The sequence below is a fragment of the Anser brachyrhynchus genome (assembly GCF_964034855.1).
Source record: "Anser brachyrhynchus genome assembly, chromosome: 1".
NCBI classification, from domain to species: domain Eukaryota; kingdom Metazoa; phylum Chordata; class Aves; order Anseriformes; family Anatidae; genus Anser; species Anser brachyrhynchus.
In genome coordinates this window covers 10,661,722-10,679,188 of record NC_137694.1, presented here as the reverse complement: position 1 = coordinate 10,679,188, position 17,467 = coordinate 10,661,722, and the positions used below count along the sequence as shown (strand labels likewise).

At 35.2% G+C, this 17,467-nt stretch overlaps 1 protein-coding gene across 14 annotated transcripts in view; it reads right to left on the bottom strand.

Moving 5' to 3' along the window:
* Positions 1-17,467, bottom strand: part of CACNA2D1 (calcium voltage-gated channel auxiliary subunit alpha2delta 1) — a 407,082-nt gene that overhangs the window by 189,155 nt on the left and 200,460 nt on the right. The window lies entirely within an intron of this gene.

The window sequence follows — 17,467 nt, the reverse complement described above, 5'->3', positions numbered from 1 at the left end:
ATGAGTCATACAAACAGCTAGAAGAGTACACATGGTGTTGGATAAAATCCAGAGCTTATAAAAGACTACTGTAAACTGTTTCATTTACAGACATATAAAGATTTCACTATGCAATTAGGTGGTTTACGCACAAAAAAAAAAATCTAGCAGGCAACAGATTCAACACATGGGTATTGAGTGGGTTAAGTATTTGTTGCACACCTTTTTATTGTTTTGTTCACCCCCCAAAGCACAATCAAAATTTGGGAAAACATATCACAGGAGAGTCTGTAGTGTACAATAGAACGTAGGAACTCTGTGGAAACACGGTACCATATAATTCAAACAAATTTATTTTCAAATCAGTAAGATTATTATCAAATAAAGCAGCAAATCTATTCAGCATATCTACTGAAGTTCGAAAATTCTGGTATTTCCTATGTTTTTGTTTTCTCTTGGAATATTTCTGAACCATTTAAAAACCTTAAAGATTTATATTCAATGTAATAGTTTTCCAATAAATATAAGTGCTATAGTATGCCCTGTAGTTTTTGTTATACTTTTTTGAATGAAAGTAATTGTCATGTTCATTTTTTATGAAAGATATATGTGTACTTTTTTTTTTTTTTTTTAAGACCCATTAATTGTAAATAAAGAAGCAGCACCTACTTTCCTTCATGCCAAGCAGCTTGTTTAAAATAGGCAATGGCTAGTAACCTCTAAAAATAGCCTTAATTTATATTTTCAGTTCTGTTGGTGATAAGCAATACTTTTAGACTGTTTGTATGTAAACAAAAAGTTCACCACAAATTTCTATTTTCTTGTATAAATACCAACAGGAAACATGATTTCAGTAATCATTTTTCTGGGCAAGCCAATGATAATTATTACTTGCACTAAAAAGTTTTGTGGCATGCAATTTAATGCATTTCACCTTTATAAATGATTTTTCTTCTCACTTCATAATTAATGATATCATTCATTCTCCTTTGTGACCTTTTTGAGATGCAAACATGAAATATATCATAGATGAGCTAAATGTCAATACGAGGTAAATGCTGTTAACATAAACTTATCTTCCTTCCTTTTTCCTCAAAATGCCCTTTTCCACCAAAACACTGTTCTATTCTCAGTTATAATACAATGGGTTTCATATCAGTATCTGGGTAACTAAGCCAGAACTCATAATGTGTTACAGACATAGGAGGAAATTCCTTCCATCTTTGGCATGACCTGTAACCATCACCACTTGTTACTTGATTGTTATAAAGAGAAGACCATGAAAAGCTTGTGCAAGCCTTCAAGTAAGTTGAAAGAGGCAGAAGATTAAATCTCCTTGGAATCCTCTTTACTTTATACACGGTTGTATAAAACAACAACAACTCTATAAATACTACTATCTGTTCAAAAATCTCTATGATTAATTTCCACAAAAAAAACAATTTGAACTGCTGAAGAACCAACACTGAGCGGTACTAACTGGAAATGATAGCACGTGTGTTTTGATCACACAATGATCTGTTAAATTAAAATAATAATAATAATAATAATAATAATAATTAATAAAGATCTTTCAGTGTTTCAATTCAGAAGACAAAGAAAAAGGCATATTCCTCTCACCATGCCTCCTTATGTCATTACAGCCATTCTGCAAGTATTTCCCTAGAAAATTTTGTTCACGAAAGATAATATCAGGAAAAAGTATTACAGACATATTTATCTGGCTATTAAATATATTAGTGCTTGCATTTTAAAAAATTTGTGCATTTTCCTATAAGTACAATTCTATTAGGTTCTCTCTTTTACTTACAATGAAGACAGCAATTTACTTCCCCACTCCATTCCCATTGCTCATGTTCACAGTACACATTCTCACAGAATCACTGAATGCATAGGATTTTTAACACTGTGTACAATTATGTTTACCTACTTATATAAAACAATTCTCTATTGTCGCAATTATATTCCCCCCTTTTATATTTTTATGTGCTTACTTGGATTTAAGGTGGCATGGCATTGCTATCTACTTCAACTGGACTAAACAAAAATTTTAAAATATCTATTAAAAAATTATGCTTCAGTTGCATGATACATTTACGAGTTAATTAAAATACCCCCCAATATGATTAGATACTTTGTTACACTACATGTCTTGTAGTTCATTGTCCTGCAAGAAGATATTACCTATACAATGCATAAACTAAAACTGTCATTGGTCATATCTCACTGCTTTTACTAGAAAAAAAAAACAAAACACACAGCACTACAACACCCTGAGGGCTGTACAGTTCACAAATTAGATTCATGGATCAATTATACCTTTAGTGGACAAGTTTTCATAACTTAACCACTTAAGGATGGCAAGAACAAATTGCTCTGCTGCTGGTTCTCAAGGAAGTAGTTTAGTTATTTATTAACTCCTTGACACATATAATTTGAATTTTCCTGTTATTAAACACTTCTGCACCACTCTGCCATCAGGTAATACTGCAAACTTTTTCAACAAGCCTAAAACAGAATGTAAATATCCTAGGTTGGTTTGGTTGGTTTTGTTGTTATTGTTGTTTTCCCCTTTATGTCATATTTCCTAATGCTGCGAGAAAGGTGTAAATACTCACTATTGCTTCTGTTCATGAAAGAAGAAAATTAGAAATATAGTCCTTAAGCTCAGTTTTTGGAAGAAGGACTTTTGGAATAAGGACTTAGATTATATTGTAAATATACAGTATTGCAAAATTATCAGTGCACATTTAAAAATGCAAAACTGAGGATGAATACAATCATTTTAATTGCTTTAAAACAACATTTTCCCCATAATCTCTAGGTATTTAATACAGAATGTGCTAAAGCAACCCAAACCAGACAGTGTATAAAACACCTTGGTATTGCAGTTAACCTGCTAGTATAGCGATGATACCTACAAGGATTTTTCTGTTCTGCAGGTAAGACATAAAAAGCAAGAAAAATCAAACCATGTATCAAACATATTTCTGATTTCCTTCAGATTGATGTTATCCAATGTATAGGCTTGTTTTGGATGCATAAATACAGGTACTGCTTAGAGGTGGACACTGCCTTGTAAATATGCACAATGCAAAAGTAGATGCTGGCGTCTGCATGCGGAGTTGGGTAGTTACAGCTCAGCACTAAGCCCAACTATTTCTAAAGATTGTTTATTTGGTTGCAGCTTCATTAGCTTTTCTCCTTCAAGCAGAATGACATGCAGTCTTTTTACTTTTGACTATTTATTTTTAAATTACATGTTGAAAATTACAGATACAAATTTGGAGAACATTTTAAAATTACAATTTAGTCTCAAATACTTTGAAAAGACACAGAGCACCAGGGAAAGAACTAGGAGTCTTACTGCTGAGTATGCAGCAATAAAAATACCAATAATATTGTTGTATTTTCTCTTCCACAGACACACTGATCAGCTGAACACTTGGAGGATGAAATTAGTATAAATGCCTACAACGCTAAAAAATATTTCCTTAAGTGCTGGTAAAATCCATTTGCTTTAACTTTCTTGTATCCCCTTGCATAAAGCTGTGTAAAAACAATAAAGCTCACTCTAATACCTTTAGGATAATTAAGATTTAAAACCAGCCTAATAAATCCTCAACAAATAATCCATCTAGTTTTAGTTTAATCCCTTATACAGTCTGACATGCAGTTTAAGACACAATTAGCCTCTTCAGAAAAGAAAGCTCATGTAGCCTATCACAAATAAAAAAAGTACTTTTGTTTCCAAATGGAGTAACGTTAGAGAATAAAACCCTACAAATGGGGGAAAAAAGAAAGAATGGTGACTACTACAACCTCTAATTACAGCTTCATAACTTTACATAAGATAAAAAGGCACATGAAAAATAAAGAGGTTACCAGCTAATAACTTTCTTTTTTTCCTTCTCTTTCTATGAACAGGAATATCAACTTACCTCCTGTCTTTAGACTGAGCATGAAATCCAGCAATATAGTAAATTTCAGACAACTACTATGTCTGAAAATTGGATGTAAGAAATGGATTGGAAATTGTATTTAAACCAGGACTTATAAACAAGAACTTTAAAAAAAAAAATCAAACTACTTTTTAATAAAGATTTGACAAATGTAAAACAGTTCAACAACATCCCAGTCCCCCTATACAATATTTCTCTCTACCACTCATAATTTTGGCAAATGACTCACTTGGCTTAGACATTTTTCCCAGAAATATCATTTGATTTAAGAACAAGTTTCTCACAATATTAAATTCCATACACTAATTAAAAACTTCCAGGTCTGCACTGTAATTTATGATAAGCCTTTTCCATCTGGATTTGTGTAAATGGCTTTTCTCAAGATTCTACTGGGACTAATAATTGGAATAAGGAAATGAAGGTGAAGATTACAGGAGATAACATAAAGGAGGATTAAAGGTACTGCAAGCTCTTTGTCATAGAATACTCTTTATTTTTAAAGATGAGAAGATCAATTCATTCAGCATTCATTTGCTTTTTTCCTTCACTGAGATTATCAGTCTGGGAACCTTCCAATTTATAGACAGTTTACATGAGATGGACTCATTCTGTCCATCCAAGGATACATCAGAACAATTGATCTATTTATTAATAATCTGCATGCTAGATTGAGTGTGATTAAAACATACAACCCTAACATAGAGGGATAATTTATCAGGTAAAAGTAATCTACAAACACAGATTATAAATAAAATATATAATGTAATATACAGTAAAAAAAAAAAAAAATGCACTTACAAGACCTTGACACCAATTCTGAAGGACTTTAACTCGAGCCGAGACCCAAACATTGCAGTGTGGATGGTGAACAGAGTTTAGGCACCTCATTTAAATGCTAATGATAAATTAATTAATTAATGCTATGATAAATAAATTCATTGATGTCTAAACTTGGAAGAATCCAAAATTCTGGAACTACCTGAGTTTTCACCTTTACTATTCTCTAGATTCCTTAATAGTCTGTTTCCATACAGACCTTTGAAGAACCACAGGCTTTGCACGTCTGCAAAGTTTGCAGAGGTGCCCTACCAATAACAGAACCCATAAAATGAACCCTCTCACCCCTACAACTTGAGACACTTGAGCCACAATGGTGTAGTGAAATCAAATTTTCAAGTCTACTGATTGTGCTACACAGAAAATGCAAGAGCACCAATTGCTTTCCTGGTTTTAGGTTCCTCATTTATGTTCCACTGGTCCCCTCTGGGTTCCATCTGGAAGTAGAGGCTGGATTTTTCATTTTTAATGCATCATACTGATCATATGCAAGACCTAAGTTCGATTTCCTTTTCCTCTGGAATATATTTAAATCAAACTTTCCCATCTCCTATCAAACATCAAATATATTGAATCAGTCAAGCAAAAGGAGTGGACTCCATCTCGGTTCTCACTTCCTCTTCCCTTCTCCTTCCTTTGTCCTGGCCATGTGAACAGTATAGTTATAAGGCTTGTGGACTAAAATTCTTTCTCATTTAGAAAAAAATATTACATTATTTTTTGCATAATAATGCAATAATATTGCAGTATTTTCAGCTCTGAGTTCTTAGTGAACTAGAAGATACCATATCACAAAGCCAATATTTGTTTTCTCACAATAATTACCAATACATTTTGTGAAATATATTTAATGTAAATGGTTCAACTAAACTTCAAAAACTTACACTGTGAAGATAAAACTGTACTTATACAGTGAAGATAAAACCAAATCAGAAAATTTTGTGAATACAGTAAGACAGAATATATTTAAGAAATGCAAAATATATTTGAATAGTTTTCCTGCAGATATTGGACTGTAGTTGAGAGATGTTATTTTGCCAGATCATGGTATTTTTAATACCATACGGCTGGGAAAATATTAACATACTTCTACCAGTAAATACTTGTTACAGATAGATCATATTTTATGTTATTACAATTTTTGATACTTACAGGTCACAGGAGCATCATGACCTTGCCTGGATCAAGAACTGAAAACCGAGTACAGTGAGAGCCACAGCGAACAGCACAAAGCTAATGGGCTGTGTGTGGTGAGCCATAACGCACGTGGCACCACAGACAACGGCAGTAATGCGCCTTGGTACAGGCTATGCATCAGTGGATGACACGAGAACACAGGAAATGCTGGTGAACTATGATAACAGACCGATTTGACTGGCAGCCCGTGACAACGCCTGTCTGTAGAGCAACCAGTAATACAGACCATATGGAAACATCGCCAAGCTGATGTCTGACACACCGGGAAAGCCAAGCACTGAAGTGGAACCAGCTCCTTCGGTTCTGAGCCACTGCCTAGAGCAAGCACCCTGCATCTGCATCACCCAGCCTGGCCTTGAACAGCTCCAGGCATCCACAGCTTCTCTGGGTAGCCTGTTCCAGGGCCTCACCACCCTCACAGTGAAGAATTTCCTCCTAATGTCTTTGCAGCTATTGTCCTGTGTTCCTTTTCTCACTGTTACAGTATCCGATTACATGTTGATTTTAAACATGCTTGATTTAATTTGTCTTGTACAAATTATGATCAGTAAAGCTGAGTAAGAAGTTGGTTTATATACAGCATGTTCACACACAGCCTCATATATGCATAGTCATGCATATCAAGTTGCGTGCAAAATCTCAAAAAGCAGCATAAAATGCACTAAAATGACTACTCCTGTCTTCAGATCTGAAGAATGTATTACATAAACTCTGCCAGTAAAGAATAACAACAACTTTTCCATGTCAAATAAAACTCCTCAACCTTTAGATATTTTTCACCATAACAGTTTTTATAAGAAGCTGTCATTGGACTACTAAGGCTATCAGGATAATACATCCTGAAAACATTAAGAATTCATTTAAAATACTAATTTCAATTTGGCTTTAGGATTGAAGGACAAAATTGGTTGAATGTGTCAGGTTAAATGGAATACCACCCCTATGTTAATGAGAAAATGTCAGAGAAACAAACACCCAAATCAGACTCTATACAGGAGTTGCCCATTCTTCTGAAATAACACAACATACTCCATGAATAATTTCTGCATAAGGTCATCATAGAGCTCAATGGCCTGCAATCAGAAAACAATTCTGCTGGACATGAAGGTAACTGGTAGTATAACATTAGTAAGGATAGCTTTATCTTTATGAATTGTTTCTAACATTGGGGATTTTCACCAGTTGCAGTAAAAAAAATATGGACTAAACCGACAAAGCATGGCAACCAGTGGCTTGGTTTTTATTTTGAAACATCAAAGGCCAAATACTTCATGAATATTTAATGACTGAAGATTCAATGACATAAAATCATATTGCTACTACCCTCAGACATAGTCGATTATGTCACAGAATGGCTGTTGTTTTAGTTAATCAAACTGAAAACATCTCTTCAAGAAGATTTTGATCTACACCAAAGCCATGAACATTACTATGCAAACATATTTCCAAACATTAACCACTCTACAGTTCCAATTCAGCACATCACAGGGATTGTATATGGGGGAAAAGCCGAAACCACATAATTTTACAGTTTTATCCTTTCAGAATTCTGTTGCAACACTCCTACAACAGAAGATTTTTTTTCTTTTATAGGTAAGAAGAAATTCAACTTTTTTTTTCTATTTCTTAATCACCTTCTTTTGGTACCAGATTTGGTGAGTATGTATGTATGTACCTACAAAATGGAAAAAAATAACTCTGTAGCTGACACATAGTGGCAGTGTCTTCAACACTTCCAGCACTAATTCAAACTGTAGACTTTCCTTTTTCTTAAGAACAGAATTCTTACAGAGTACTTTTCTCTTTCCAATAAACACTGGACATGTAAATATAAACTTATTTGTACCTAAAACTACCAAATTTCCTTTCCTCAGCTGTCTATGCAACCTCGTACCTGCTTTTACTGCTCATTTTCATATTGAACTGAAACCCTTATGCAGCAGATACTGACAGCAGCAGGCTACTGAAAAGAGCTGTACCTTAATTACACTTACACAGCTTAGACAATAAAGTAAATATTTCCATAAAGAATTGTTTTATTTACTTTTTCAGAGAGCAGGTAAGTTTAGTAAGCACCACAAATCAACAATAACTTGGGGAAGTATAGCATGGGCATCACTTGGCAGCAGGACTTAAAAGTTGCATAGTTATTTCTTTGTAATTGTTTATTTATGTATTTTCAGCAGATCAAAGTGAGGAAATTTACCTGTATTCTGAAAATTGAATTTCCCTCATAGACTTTAATGGGAGAGGTGAAACAGAGCAAGAGGCTTTGTATTGGGAAAGTCAGTTGTTTTTCTAGCAGCAATCTGTTTGTGTCTTGTTGGTTTTCTCTTAAGTAAAAAGCAGCAATTAATTTTAGAAACAAAATGCATTACTTGCTTACTTTCATCATGTATGTACTCAATAGCCAAACTACCAGCCAGAAGGGCCATATCTAAGGTAAGATTCTAGGAAAAAAATATTAAAAATCCTTGGGATGGATAGTTATTTCCCCCTCCAAAAGGAGGTATTCAGAAAAACAGCTATGTATGACAAAAATAAGGCTACAGACATTAATAAAGCTCCAGTTCTTCACACTAAGGATTCAAAGAACCAGTGGTAGGATTCCCTGATGCAAACCTTATTAACCAACAGGGCAGGATAAGGGACTCTTACTCTTATATCATCTACATTATTTTAAGAGTTTATTATGGTATTTTCTAATCATGCAACCATTTGAAAACAGCTTTGAAATGGCTTCAATCCCCTTCACTGAATTTTTAAAATGGTTGTTCCATATATATATATAAAAGAAAATTATGATATAGAGGCAGCATAGCAAATACCATCAAATTTTCACACTATTCTCTTCAGTCCATGTCCAAGGACTTTTTCAAACCATTTTACTTCAATCTGAACTTAAATTCACTGAACACCCTCTAGAACAGGTTCAGTACGAACATATTTTTCATTATATATTAATGGGAAGTTATGAATAATGCTACTGTACTCCCAGTGCATACAACCTCCAAAAAATCCACTCCTCTTTGGGAAGAAAGATTTATAATATCCCTCTGACCTACCCGGGTAGATGAATAACAAAAGTTCACAATTTAGAACATCATTTTCTCCCTCTCCTTCTACCAGTCAAACCTTCCTCAGTATTCTTACCATCTCCCCAAAGAATGACAAAAAGAAATAGAAGGTTATGTACATGCATGTGTACATAACGAAGAGGAGTTTAGTAGTTACTGAGTTTAAAAGAACTAGTTACGTATATATAAAGACATACAATAACTATCTTGTATTTTTCGCTCCATTCCTGTAAGTCAAAAGCAGGATGGCTAGATGTGATTGTAAGAGACAAAAATCTTTCAAATACATTCTGGTTTTCGGTAAATATATTCTTCCAAAATGTTCAGGAAACTTCTAATCTTCTCATCATAGTAACTTCCCCAAAGCATAAGCAACTGAGAATGACTTCTTTTTATAACGCAAAATGCAATTGATTACAAAGAAGATTTCCAGGTGGGAAAATGAAATGAATTTGTTAGCAGCTAATTAACCTCTGTATCACACTATCTAATCTGTTTAATTAAAACAGCAAAGTACGTTTATTTTAATTTATTCACCATTACTTTCGTTAGTTGATGAAAGAACTTAAGAATAAAAAAAGTAGAAATTGTCAAAACTGATTTTAGATTTTATCTAGATTGTAAATACTGGGACCAGTACAGTACAGGAGCCTAGTTAAGCAATTTTTTTGGACATCAGCTTTACAGGACATTGGCATTGTTATTCTGAATTCATACTTAAGTAGGTGCTACAATGGAATGAACTAGGCTACATTATTTACATCTCTTGCTCTAAAATAACTAAAATACAAAAAATACAGACAATATACCAGCTCTCCAATGCCAGCAAATCTGCAAAAGAACCTTAGAGGAAACTACATATTTTATTTATACATATATATGTGTGTGTATCTATTATATATATGTATTCTATACATACATATATGTTTTTTAAACCATGCACTGGGCAAACTTGAAGACATGAGATTTTGAAATGAGTTTAATAGCTTCTCTTTTTATCTTATCATAAAAAAAATAGTATATGGCAAGGACTGTATTACACAAAGTCATTAGGATTAAATTCCAAGCAAAACCACACATAACATTAATCTCTTTTAAGAATCTCATTGTAATAGAAAAAAAAGCTCATATTTTGGATAGTTGCATAAATAGCAGTGGCTGAGGGGTATTTGCATCCCTTTCTTTCCTCTTTTTTTACATATGTAAAAAAAACTAAACTACAATGAAATTATAATATTGCATTTCTACTTGGAAAATAAACACATAGGTTTTTTTGGCATAGTATTACAATACTGTGTAACACAGGAGTTTTCATCTAAATTATCAAAGTCTGATCCAAATTGTGGACCACATCATACATACCTGATACTGACTTGTGAAGTAAATAATATATCTTAAATAAATTGTTTAAAATAATTTGATTTCATTCTCTGCCTGCATAAATTCTTTACCTGGTTAATTCAATAACCTAAAGTCTGTCCACAAAAAGCCACAGAGATTTAAAATATACAAATAAAAGGTTATGCTGTATCTAAATCACAGCAATAACTTATCTCAGACAGCTTGTATGAGGACTAAGAAAAAAAAAAAAGCCAAATCTCTCCATTTCCTTCTAAGTGCAGAAAGTACCTTTACAAAAGGTAATAAAGTTGAAAGCATTTTGTGGCATCTTTTCAGACTGCTTTGGTTCTCAGGCATAACAAATGTGTCTGCCATATTGACTTTTAATTATATTAATGGTGCTTTTACCAAGACAAATCTTACCCTCTTCATTAAGATTTTACTTTGAATGATTTTGCTAGATCTCTAATGTCTTAGAAGGAAAACAAATGTGGACAGCAGTTACCAGGCTTAAGAAATATCCCATGCTCACCTAATTAATAAAGAACAGAAGGAATCATAATTTAATTACTCAGCTTTGACATCTATTTTGTGCATGTCTTGCACTGAGTCACTGCAATAAAGCAAAGATCCATGAGTACACCTTATTTCAGAAGCAGTTTAGTAGCATGAGACAACCCAGCAGCTGTAAAATGTCATTCATTTTGCTATTTAACATAAAATGATGAAGACTTTTCTAGTTAATCACTACAAGAAAAAGGACTACATCACAAAACATAATTACTTTTCTTCCTAATTATTGGATACATTACACTGGCATGCTAGAATTCATGCAGAAGAACTCTGTGATTTAAGAGTTGTATCAATGTCTTGCTGTTATAGTTCTTGTTCTGTGTCTTAACAACTGCATGAAATTAAAAGTTATCTCTGTTTTCGTCCATGGACCACAACAGGGTTTTTTACTTGCCATTAATTTGATGCTTATGCCAACAAACTGAAAAGAACTAAGGAGACAAACAAACTTCTGAATGAGCTAGAAGCCCTCCATGCCCCCTGATATAGCTGCTGACTGCATGCCTGTTCCCCTTACTTCCACCTCTGTATAAACTTTAGAAACTGATGTCTAATGATATCAGATATTATTTGTCAGTTATTTAAGTGCACTCATTTCTATAAAAATGCAGCCATACCCTCAGAGCCAGGCTAGGTACAGGCACAGCAGCCAGCTATATAACTCATTAGACTGCAAGGACCGCAAAATGTACTCAAAGCCCACTTTGCCTGCACCAAATCCTAGGAAAACCAGACTGATGGCTGTCAGTAGGACGGAGAGAACCCCAATCTCTCCTTGGAAACATTCCCTCCCTTAAAACCAGTTTCAGCCCAAGGCTGCACATACCCTCCAGGCAGCATGAGCAGCAGGCCTGGATCTTCATTGACAACTTCTGATTTAATGTTCCAGTTTTCTCCATTTCCTCTAGCTCTTCCCAACTCTGCCCAGAGAACAGACCTTGGTTTTAACAACTCAGAGGAGAAGGAAATGGCTAGTTCTAAATCTGCATACCTCCGGGCACTGGGACAGGCTCCCCAGGGCAGTGGGCACAGCACCAAGCCTGCTGAAGTTCAAGAAGCATTTGGATAATGCTCTCAGGCATAGGGTCTGGGTTTTGGGTGGTCAAAAGGAGGTGGACTCAGCGATCCTTGTGGGACCTTTCCAACTCAGGATATTCTATGTTTCTATGAGTCTTGAGGACTACTTCATCTCAGCTCTCAATAGCACCATTAAGGAGAATTACGGAAGTGTGAACTGAGATTTCAGAAAGCCAGAGGAAAGAAATACAATTGCTGAAATAAGAATAATTGTTGAATTAAGTTTCCTATGTCCCATGCTCCCCTATAATAAGGAAAGTATATTCTTTTCAAAGTCAGCTGCCAGTGGACAAATTGGAAACAAACCATCAGCAGTGGAACAGGTTGCCCGGAGTAGTTGTCTCCTCCCTGGAATTCTTCAAAGTCAGGATGGATGGGGCTTTGGGCAACCTGATCTGGCGAAAGACATCCCTGTCCATGGCAGGGGAGTTGGAACTAGATGATCTTTAAGGACCCTTCCAACCCAAACTATTCTGTGATTCGATGATCATTTGCAATTAACAAATGTTTAGATGATGTACTCAAAAAGTCTTAGTCCAGACTGTGTTTTCTTCACTTGGTATCCTTCAACAAAAGAAAGTAACACCCTTTGCAGACATAACACAGCCCTGCTGAAAAATGACAGCCTATACAAGTTAAATAAAACAAAAATGTTCTATCTGAGTGGTGAAGTGCTATAGCAAGACTATATTTTGGTCTTACTGCAAGACTACTAGTTCTGCAATGCATATTTTATAGTATTTGAAGTCTAGAAGTCAGGTAAATTACTACACCTAGAATAGAACAGAACAGTTCAGCTCGAAGGGACCTACAAAGATCATCTAGTCCAACTGTCTGACCACTTCAGGGCTAAACAAAAGTTAAGGCATACAATTAAGGGCATTGTCCAAACGCATCTTGAACATTGACAGTCATGTGGCATCAACCACCCCTCTAGGAAGCCTGTTCTAGTGTTTGGCGGCCCTCGCAACAAAGAAATTTTTCCTAATGTCCAGTTTGAACTTTCTCCCATACAGCTTTGTGCCATTCCATGTCTCCTGTCCTCTGTTACAAGAGAGAAGAGACCGGAACCTCCCTCTGTACTTGCCCTCCTCAAGAAGTTGTAGAGTGACTGCACTGGGTGAAGTTGTTAGCAAGAGTAAATTGGGTGAAATTAAACTTGCTTATAGAAGATCATTCAGTCTGGTAGAAAACTTTGGCTGGAAGTTTTCTTTCACTTTTTAAGTGAAAAAAAATAATATATCACTCACACAGCATAAAAAGTTTTATCAGGAAAAAATACCAGAATTATATGCAGACACTGAAAAATATCAATAGAGCCAGGCTCCTTAGTTTTACTGTTCCCATGTGTAACTCTTAAGAAATGTAAAATTGAAGTTCCTCTCTAGAGAAGCAGCAAATCTCACAGGACTAAGAAGAGAATCCTAGCTGAATAAATTATTCATCAGGGGTTATTCATCCATGTTTAAAAGCAAAGATCTGCTCTAGATTAGAATAGTCATATCTTTATACTTATGTTTCATATTTTCAAGGCAGTTAAAATACACAGTAGTTCATTGCAAGTATAGTTTGGGACTACCAAATGGGAAAATGAAAATAGTGTGATAGCATTTTCCATGAAGACATAAATTACAGGCAGTTACAGAGTTGGCCAAAAGCTGTCAAGATTTCCTAAAACCTAATGTCCCTCCACCAAGACCTACAGTTGTTTGTGTATGTATTTATGCAGTCCTGATTTGCTCATAGCTGATAGCAAAAGTGAACTGGAGAAAAGTAAACACATACTTCGCACAGACCACATTTCTGGTCAAATCAGGCAGAATTTTATTAGTGCTTCATTGAATGATGTAGAATAATGTTGCTCATTTTGAAGAGTCTCTCTGCTCCATGTTATGTGCATCTCCTGCTCTGTGGCAAGCCCTCAGAAATACCTGCCATTACTTGTACTACTACTCATTATTTTCAGGACATAGAAGAGCCAGAATTTCACCTTTTGTTTAAATTTTATGAAAAATCAGAAGTACACTATGCACAGGGGATAGAAGGATAAGAATTCCCAAATCCCTTGAGCAAAATACATCTCTTAAAAATAGGATTGACTATTACTCTCAGCGTATTTTAAATCAATTCAGAATGAAGCTCATATTAACACTTATACCAACTGCAAAAATAATATAGACATCAAAACATTTCTGTTTCCAACTACTGCACAAGCCGCTGTTCTTAAAACATCAACTCTTGGTATACTTTAGGTACATAATGTCTGGAAAATGCTTTTACAAACTTTTAAATACCCAAGCCTTCCAAGTACAACTTTAGCTCCTTTTGCTCTTTCTAAAGATGAGTTGTGACAAAGACAGCCTGAATTTTCATCTAGTATCTTAAAAGAATCCTGTGGCAAAAGAACAAAATAAGCTATCAAAGCCTGAGGTTTTGTCATTTGAAAAACAGAAGGCAATGGAATGAAGTCAAACACAAATACTTATACTCACGAAAAAAATCCAGCCCACCTATCACAGAATTTCAGAAAAGCGTTATTTCTAATATAAAATAATATGCACATTCCCAAGCCCATATCTGTATGCTTTTATCCCTTTTTGACATTAAACACTTTGAAGTATTTTGGGTGTAATTTTCTTTAAACAAATTAGGAAATCAGAAGGAATAACTGCCAAAGTTTCCTATTATGATTTGCATTCTGTCTCTGAAGTAAGAATCTAAACTTTGTAATATCTTCTGAATTTCTAAATATTTTAGAAATCTGCCTCCATTATGGAAAATCATATTTGAATGTTAGTGTCTTGCTCCATTAATTCTTTGTGCATGTTCTGTTATACCATTTTTTCTATCATAAAAAAAAAAAACTTTATCCTCCAATTAGTAATTCAAAATTAGCAGAATTAAGTTCATACTCCTTTTCCCACAAACATTAACACATTTCTTAAATCAGCATTAAAAAAAAAAAAAAAAAAAAAAGACCAGGACTACATGAATGTAGTGGGGAATGAGGGGAACTGACATACAGAAGAGCCCAGTTATACTGGCAAGGATAGATCAAGAAGAAAAACACCATTGTTTTTGAAGTGATGATATTTGGTAAAAAAGCTTAAAGACAAAGAAAACAGCATCCTTTTAAAATAAATCTTATTATTTTATTTTACCGATTCACCTAGGATAGTAAAGCAATGGTAAGAATTATTTATTACAAATTTAAATTAGCAACTGAATTTGAAGGTGAAATATAGAATCATAAAACTAATTAGCTTCATCTGTGTTACAAATTCAACGAAGACTCTTAGAAAATATGCACAACAGCAGCCTGCAGAAAGCTCTTCTTAACATATTGTACCTCTCTATTGTAAACTAAAGAACCTTCAGGGTGTTAATAAATTGAGTACAATAGCATATCCTGCTTTTAATAAGATTTTTGTTTGGAAAGTGCATTAAAGAATCATTCAAAAAGAAGGCATTAATGCACATACAGGGTGCCTTAATAATGAGAAATCACACCTTTTTTTTTTTTTTTTCCCCTTTCCTCCAGTTCCTTCCCTCCACCCCTTTTTCAGAAGCTGATTTTTTTTTTATTATTTTTTTTTTAAATGAGCTGCCTGGTAAATAAAGCGTATTAGATGTCTTTTACCATATTTGATTTTTCAGATAAAATATAGTGCTTGAAAGATTCCGCAGTGATTGAAGGTGTTTCATCTCTTTTTTCTAAGAGCCTTTTTGGCTAGTTCCCTACCAGTGAAGTACTCTGCGGCCCACATGAGATTCTTTCAAAGCTTTGTATTACAAAATTATATACACCTATACTCAACATAACCATATTAAGAGATGATAAATAACCAAAAGATATAGCAGAAAAGCTCTCTACTATAGTTACACATTTAAGAACTCTGCCTACATATAATCTTAATTCTGATTGTAAAGCTACTATTTGCCACCTTTTTTATCAAGGTCCTAATTGATTTAAGATTCCTATTGTGTGGGGAAAAAGCGAAAATAAAGACAAAAGCCGTAAGTGTTCAAATGATTAATCATGCTAACCCAAAAGACAGATCCTTTACAGGGAAACAAATGCATGGAAGAACTCTTCTGTTGCAACCCAGATTTTATAAGAAGCCTATGATTTGGTGGATGAAAAATTATATATGAGCCCACTGTGCATGCTTGCAGCCCAGAAAGCCAGCTGTATCCTGGGCTGCATCAAAAGCAGCGTGGCCAGCAGGGCAAGGGAAGGGATTGTCCCCCTCTGCTCTGCCCTCGTCACACCCCACTTGGAGCCCTGCATTCAGCTCTGGCATTCAGTTCTGGGGCCCCCAACAGAAGAGGGACATGGAGCAGGCCCAGAGGATGGCCACAAAGATCAGAGGGCTGGAGCACCCCTCCTGTAAGAAATGGCTGAGAGAGTTGAGGTTGTTCAGTAGAAGGCTCCAGGGAGACCTTTGCAGCCTTTCAGTACTTCAAAGGGGGCTTATAAGAAAGATGGGGAGAGATTTTTTAAAAGGCACATAAAAAGAAGGACAAGAGGTAACGGTTTTAAAGTGAAAGAGGGTAGATTTAGATTAGATATAAGGAAGAAAATTCTTCACTTGAAGAATTTCAAGTGTTCAGTGGAATAAGTTGCCCAGAGAAGCCGTGAATGCCGCATCCCTAGCAGTGCCCAAGGCCAGGCTGGATGGGGCTTTGGGCAACCTGGGCTGGTGGGAGGTGTCCCTGCCCATGGCAGGGGGGTTGGAACTGGGTGATCTTCAAGGCCCCTTGCAACCTCAACTATTCTATGATTCTATGATTTTTAGACTCAGAATCAGCTGAGGGAATACAGGAAGCTATAAAAGGAAAACTCCAGGCAAGCTAGCGAGAGGCTTTACCCTTAAAGGTTGTTTTTGTCCTTTTTTTTTTTTTTTTTCCTTTTGGACATGTTTCTATACCCAACTACTGTCTCCCAGAAATTTGTAAACCAGAGGGCACCAGTGAGACCTTGTGAAAATGATCCGAACATTAGTGGCATGATGCTGGGTACAGACAAGGGGACAGTGGGATCCTGTTCCCAGTATGGAATGCTGGAAAAAATCTGCACTCATCTGATGAAACCTAGAAACCTCCAGAAAGGCTTCAGGACAGGCGTGTTCACACTGAACTTGTACATTAAGATGAATGTCTCCTTACTAATTCCAGCAATCCTAGGAAAGTGAGGTCAGTTCTTCAAATACTATAACTGCTGTATTTCCTACCCAGTTTTGAGAAAGTACTGTTGAAAACTTGCTGAAATGCTTGTTCCTGCAAAATTTGCCCCGCGTTTTTACAAATCAAAAAGGTGTGAGCAGTAAGTATCAGATAAACATCAGAAAAAAACCTGAAACCACACAGTTTCAGTAAGTGATTCATTCTTATTTCCCTCTGCACCTCACCATGCACACACAT